The sequence below is a fragment of the Periplaneta americana genome, chromosome 4 (genome assembly GCF_040183065.1).
Source record: "Periplaneta americana isolate PAMFEO1 chromosome 4, P.americana_PAMFEO1_priV1, whole genome shotgun sequence".
Lineage (NCBI taxonomy): Eukaryota > Metazoa > Arthropoda > Insecta > Blattodea > Blattidae > Periplaneta > Periplaneta americana.
Window position 1 is genome coordinate 150,273,765 of NC_091120.1, and position 5,891 is coordinate 150,279,655.

General features: G+C 32.4%; 1 non-coding gene across 1 annotated transcript; it reads left to right on the forward strand.

Moving 5' to 3' along the window:
• Positions 1-5,550: 5,550 nt before the first annotated feature.
• On the forward strand, positions 5,551-5,630 carry TRNAL-UAG (transfer RNA leucine (anticodon UAG)). The gene has a single exon. It is a non-coding gene; the product is annotated as a tRNA-Leu (tRNA).
• Positions 5,631-5,891: the final 261 nt, after the last annotated feature.

The following is a 5,891-nucleotide window of genomic DNA, read 5'->3' on the forward strand; positions in this document are numbered from 1 at the left end:
GTCCAGCAAAGCTTTAAGATAAAATTGAAGAGTTCAGAGCCATAGTGGGGCAAGCGCCACATATTAAAAACGGAGAAATCAATGGTTAAATTTAAATGTATATCATAATTTAATGAAATATATAGCAAGTAATATAAAACAGGCACATTAAAACTAATTGATGTCAATCTTCATGAAACTATGGCATTCACTTAACTTTAACCCTTGCTTTTCTGGCGCTTGGCCCACTATGACTCTGAACTCTTCAATTAGACAGGGCATTGAAGACGTGTAACACATGAATAGTGAACTCCTTTTTTATAATAGTTCATAATAACAGAGAGTAGATGGAGGTTTGATTTGTGTCTTGTATTGGACGTTTCGATTAGTACTAAATATTTACTGACTGGTTTTAGTAAACATCATCAAGGAAAAAATGTACTTGCCAGGTGAGATCTATATTTCTAAATTTTGGAAAATGTTTTTGACTTGATGTTCTTTTATGCATAATTGTTTTATTTTGTAAAACGAAAATATATTTAACTTGAGTTGAATAGCCCCAGAATATTAATTATTATTAATAGTGGGACGAATTCTAAATTTTCTGGAATCCGAAACAGATTTCGAATCCTGAAAGGTTTTCGAATCCCCCGATTATCTCGAATCCTTTTTGTAAGTTCCGGAAGATTCGGCTAGATATGCTGAAAACAGTGTGACGCCCAGGGCCACCACAAGATGATACTGGTGATCCGGGAGCCACCGAAATTGGAACTACAATAGAGTTGACTTAAAACGGATCTTTGCAAAGGATTCGAAAAAGATTTGAATGACGTAAAAGCGCGAAGATTAGAGATTTTTCAAACTTACTGTATTAGATTTGAGTTTATTGAAATTGTAAATTACATGTAGGCTAACTTATACTTTTAAAATACATAGTTTTCACCAAAGACAGCAAATGTTAGTGCATGGGGCAGTTCCAGTTACACAATTATAATACTAGAAATTCATTCATTCTTAATGTTCTACACAACGGCAGGTCCTTCACTGCAAACCAAGCATTTTACAATCTTCCCTGTTTTCCATCTTCCTCTCAGTATCCGCGTACGACCGACCTACATACCTTAATATTGTCTATTAGAAGTTAATTAATAATTATACTTTTAAATAGAGATTGAGAAAGGAAAAACACTACTTAAAAAAAAGAAAGAAAATGTATACGAAAAAAGTTAAAAAAATGGAGAATTTCAATTCAAATAAATATAATATAGTTATTTCTGTTTCTGAAGGATATTAAGTATACTTAATTTTGGACTTTTTTAATAAACTGATCTTATAAACTTGGTCCATAGTATGTGACCAGTTGCAAGAAATGAGACCTAAAGTAGAATTTTTCATTTTTTTGTTTGTTTTTTGTGGTTTCAAAAAGAGATGAAATACTGAGCATTTAAAAGAAATCATCGTTCTAGGTGCTATAGTTTTTAATATATGACTTATTGAATGTTGATATTACATTATGTACTTTTCGAGAAAAATGCAATTAAAGTTTTCACTTGTTTTCTTAACAACTATAAGAAAGAGTCAGGTATTTAAGAAGCACTCTGTAGTTATTACGTATGACTTTTACATTAAATAAGAAGGTAAAAATGACATTAACATTGCTTATTTAAATAGTTGCAAGCATGACATCCCTGACGCCGGGCCTCGAACATATGGCGTTTGAGAAATTCTCTCTCTCGCCTAACCCGCTCAGTGAAGTCCTCACTTACATGCACGCCACTCCCCCGTAGGTATTTTGCGTCTTGCAAAATCATAACTTTTAATTTATAATTTGCGAGTTTGCAAACTATTGGACGCCTCCTATTCCAAGATCGCCCCACTCGGTGCGCCCTCTCAATGTCCCACTCCCGGAGTTCGATGCCCAGTTGGGCCACTACCCGTCGCACCATGTCTTCTGACTGCTCCCACGTCTCTCTTTCCTCTTCCGGTACGCCGTAAATTACAATATTATTTCGTCTGGACTGGTTCTCCAGATAATCGATTTTGCCTTCTAACAATTCAACTTTGGATATCACGGAGGCCAACGCGGTTTCTATAATGTCTATGGAGGGGTAGCAAAGATGGTAGACTGGGTTTAATCTGGTTCCGTCTAGGAGCTTGGAGGGCACTTAAAATCGTCAACGAAGAGGGGGCGAGAATATGTCCTCTTTGCGGTAGAGGCGAGACATCACACCACATTTTGTCGGAGTGTGAAGCCACAGAAGCTCTGAGGAAACGATTCCTGCCAGAGTCCTTCATTACATCTAGCAGGGGGCACTTGGCGACATACGCTGTATTAAATAACGTTAAATCCTGTGACAGTGTGGGAAAATTTATGGCAAAAGTTCGACAGTTGAGGGTGGAATTGGCCGAGGGGGAGGGAGCCGATGGATAAGGGAAAGATTTATTAGTGTTGCAATGAGTAATATTAACATTGAGCGAATGATATAATTAGGGGATAATGTTTTTTTTTTTACTGTGTCTTTTGTATTTTATTGCGTGTTTATGTTTTTATTTACATACTGTATTACCTTTATATTTATTATTTGGATTATTTGGTGCAGCTTCAACAAGAAATTGAATTGTTTATACTGTATATATATATATATATATCTGTGTGTGAGTGTGTGTGTGTGTGTGTGTGTGTGTGTGACACTGTGCGTGTCTGTTTTTCATATCTCCCTTTTATTTTATTTGTATTATTTTTGTGAAATTTGGTATAAAGTTAGATTAGTTATAATAGTGGTAATCAATGATAACGGTAGTAATAATAATAATAACTGTTGTTTCACTATTTTATTATTAGTAGGCATTATTTTCTTTTTGAAGATTCAAACTGTGCATAGTTACAGCACGAATGGCCGTATGAGCTCGTGCGAAGGATCTTGTGTACATGAGTTTGTATAATTTATTATGCATCAATAAATACACTTATCTATCTATCTAGTTGCAAGCTGTGTTTGATTGATTATAAAAGTAATTTTTTCTGCAAAATGAGTTGAACGTAAAGTGAACATAAACAAATTAATATGAAATACAACATACACATTAAACATTAAGTTACAGCATGCAATTGATATGAAATACATGCAGAAAACATAAATAACTAATAATAATAATTAAAACAATGTCTTCTAGCTGGCCATCAGATTTTTCATTCTCCACGTCACTTTTGTTCCACTTTCACTGTCACTTGATGTAAAATAATCGGTATAAAATGTTTAAAATTCTTCACTTAAACCTTCTATATTAATTTCCTTCTCCATTACATTAAATCAAGGACAATTCCAACAGCTGATTACAGTAAAAAATGAAAGGGACGTTAAAATCGGCAATGTTATAATCACATAAACGACTTTGGGTCCCTTTTCTGCTGTCGGCATTCAGTAAGTAAAACTCATTTTGCGCGATTTTGTGGCAAATAATAAAACTACGTCCTAGTTTAGTATGTAAAGAAAGCCTACAGCTGGCGCGAGATGTTAAAACATAGAAATGCAGTTTTTACACTACAAACTCGTTATCTTGTTCTCCTGTAAAATTTCCTTTCACGACTTTAGGTCCCTTTTCGCGCAAACGGGTCACATATGAAGAATGAATTTGCCCTGGTTTTGTATTATATTTTGGTTCGTGTAAAAGAGGTTGAGATATTTCGCATAGTAGATATCGTGAACAATAATGTTTCCAAGTCATCTTTATGTTTACAACGATTTTATATATAGGCCTATATAAAAAAATCAACAGAGTTGTATTGTAAATTTGTTCAATATTATGAACACAAAATTCTGAAAAAGGAATTTTTTAATGAACAGGTTTCTACAAAGAAAATTATTCTTTCTTGAAGTACAAACATCGGAATAATCTGTGATTTAGCACTTCCTCCCCAACTAATTACTGTATACCATTTCTAAATAGGCTGCAGCCTATTTTTTCAAGATTCGCGGGATTCGAATGTCTCATCCCTAATATTAATCCGTACTTCATTATGGAATGAACGTATGCACAGTATCACATTGTAAGGATGTTTAAATACCAATAATAATAATAATAATAATAATAATAATAATAATAATAATAATAATAATAATGATCCAAGGCACGACAGCCCATTAAGGACCATTACCGCAAATAGAAAATTAAAGTCTCCATGCGTAAGAGGTAGAGTTCAATTTTGGAGTTAAACAAGTGTTTTTTTTTTTTCCAATTCAATCTAACATTATATGAAAACTGAGCACTATTACATGAATTAAATTGACTGCACTGGATTTATCAACGTTAAGTGCTAGTTTATTTGCATTAAACCAACCATTCATTATATTTAACAAAATTATAAGTGTTTTATGAAGTGACAGTGTTATTTACTTGAGATAGGCCTAATCAAATCTGTGTCATCTGCAAATAAGACCACGAAAGAAAGGGAGAAAGAAAGAATAAAAAAGAAAGGAAGAAAGAATAAAAAGGAAAGAAAGAAAGAATAAAAAAGAAAGTTAGAAAGAATAAAAAGGAAAGAAAGATAGAATAAAAAAAAGAAAAGGAGAAAGAAAGAATAAAAAAGGAATAAAAAAGAAAGAAAAGAAGAAAGAAAGAATAAAAATGAAAATAAGAATAAAAAAGAAAGAGAGGAAGAAAGAAAGAAAGAGTAAAAAAGAAAGAAAGAAAGAATAAAAAAGAAAGAGAGGAAGAAAGAAAGAAAGAATAAAAAAGAAATGAAAAAAGAATAAAAAAGAAAGAATAAAAAAGAAAGGAAGAAAGAAAGAATAAAAACAAAGAAAGAAATAATAAAAAAGAAAGAGAGGAAGAAAGAAAGAGTAAAAAAGAAAGGAAGAGAGAAAGAAAGAGTAAAAAAGAAAGGAAGAAAGAAAGAAAGAATAAAAAAGAAAGAGAGGAAGAAAGAAAGAAAGAAAAAAAGGAAGAAAGAAAAAAGAATAAAAAAGAAAGGAAGAAAGAAAGAATAAAAAAGAAAGAAAGAAATAATAAAAGAGAAAGAAAGAAAGAAATAAATAAATAAAAAAGAAAGAAAGAATAAAAAAGAAAGGAAGAAAGAAAGGAGGAAAGAACGAAAGAAAGAGAGAAAGAAAGAATAAGAAAGAAAGAATAAAAAAGAAAGAAAGAATAAAAAAGAAAGAACGAATAAAAAAGAAAAAAAGAAAGAATAAGAAAGAAAGAATAAGAAAGAAAGAAAGAATAAAAAAGAAAGAAAGAAAGAAAGAAGACAAAGTACATTACACCAAAGTTGTGTACTTCCATTCATGCGATCGACGTAACATGATAACTGTGTTAGACAACGGAAGAGAAATGCAGGACAGTATTAGGCCTCCTCCACCCCCTAGAAATGAGAAAATCTGAAACTTATGTGGAACATGATTCAATAAGCCATATTTAAGGAAGAAAAATGTGTACTTTAGAAGTTCTTCTTCACCTTCCACCGTACAAGGAACGCATAAACGACTTGTGGAATGTTATGTAATCATTATACACAATAACAATTACTGAAACTTCCAGACATGTAAGTGCGAGTCAACAAAATATTAGCGCTAAGGTAGCGTGGCCGAGCGGTCTAAGGCGCTGGTTTTAGGCACCAGTCCGAAAGGGCGTGGGTTCGAATCCCACCGCTGCCAAACATTTTACATAATTAGAATATTTTCATCCGAGCATACTCTTATATTTAATGTAATAAATCTAATGGAAATACACAATACACAATATAAGTACAAAGATAATCAGTGTTAACTATTTGAAGTCATATGTCATCTCCCTCATGCCAATAACTCTGCTACAGAGAAAAAATAATAAAAAAATATGTCTTAATAAACCTCTTGATTATCCTTCAGAACGGTTGTATTCAGAATTTAAAGTATTTGACTTCCATCAAATTTATA